The following is a 1,347-nucleotide window of genomic DNA, read 5'->3' on the forward strand; positions in this document are numbered from 1 at the left end:
TTCCCTCTTCCATCGGGCTGTGAGCTCCTCAGATGGAGGCCCATTCTTGCCCGTTCCTTGTTTCACAGCACCCAGGCCACAGAGCCTCGTGGACTTGCCCGCTTCCTATGTTGCCTGTCTGGGGGCCAGGGAACTGGGCAATGGAGAAACTTTTGGTTTCCTTTTGACTTTCTCCCACGAACACACAGACACTGTAGTAAGGAAGAAAATGTATTAAAACTGGGGTGGGGAGCAGCGTGGAGAGAGGAGGAAGGCTTTACTCCTTGTCCTCCAGGAGAGGGGCTGTGCCCGAGGCCCTTGCCTCACCTTCCGTCTGATTTGTGTGGGTCCTCGGGCAGTGACTTCCATAGTCTGGGCCTTGGTTCCCCCATCTGTAAAGTGCAGATGATAACGCCCTGGAACGTCACAGGGTGCTGGGAAGGCAAATGTAAAGGAATGGGTTAAAGAAACGTCCGAATGGTTTTATTCACTCACTCACTCATTCGGTAAACGTTCACTCAACTATGAGTGTGCATTGGGTTCTTTCTCAGGAGAGGACTAAGTACTCCTTTACCTTGGGGGTTAGTCTGGCTGATAGTATGTTCTAGAATTGTTAAAACATTAGCAGTTAAGAACTTTGTTCGGCGTAGTCCCAACACATTCTAAGTGCTGGCCACACATTATTCCCTCCTGTCTTCATGACAGTCCCGCAAGTAGGTGTCATCACCCTCCTTTTTCAGACGAGACAGGAGAGGTATCTTGCCCACGGCAACACACTAACTAGATAGTACCTCCTACCAGGACACAGAACCAGGACGCGGCAAAGCGGGATTCTCACCTGGCACTCTCAATCACCACTACACCTCCTCCTATGGGCTGGCAGCACTGCAGTGTTTTGGGGTCATCTAAGAGTGGGGATGGGGCGCTGCTGGAGGCGACAGGAAGACTCTGAGAACACCCAGCTCTGAGAGATGATCAGCTCTTCCTTGGTAATACGATACACACGGAGAAGAGGACCTGGAGGGCACCAAGTCCAGTCCACCTTGGGCTCCACTTCATCCTCAGGCCCTCGGAGCACCCAGGGCCCTCGGTGGACCCGACGAGTCCTGCCTTGGGGCAGACTCAACTACCATGGACTGTGCCAGGCCAGGAGCCTTGCCCGCAGAACTTCACAGATCCTCTGAAATGCAATTATTTACAGATTTATTGATGGTCTCTGGCACGTTTTTCAGACAGCACTACACATAGGATGCTATTCTGCTTTACAAGCCAACGCTAGTTTGAGCCAAAAGTTCCCTCCAGTCAGATTCAAGCGGGTGCTGCACTGGCACTTGTCACACTACTTTGAAAGCAAAAGACCACGGAGAA

The sequence above is a fragment of the Equus przewalskii genome, chromosome 3 (assembly GCF_037783145.1).
Source record: "Equus przewalskii isolate Varuska chromosome 3, EquPr2, whole genome shotgun sequence".
In the NCBI taxonomy this organism is placed as follows: Eukaryota; Metazoa; Chordata; class Mammalia; order Perissodactyla; family Equidae; genus Equus; species Equus przewalskii.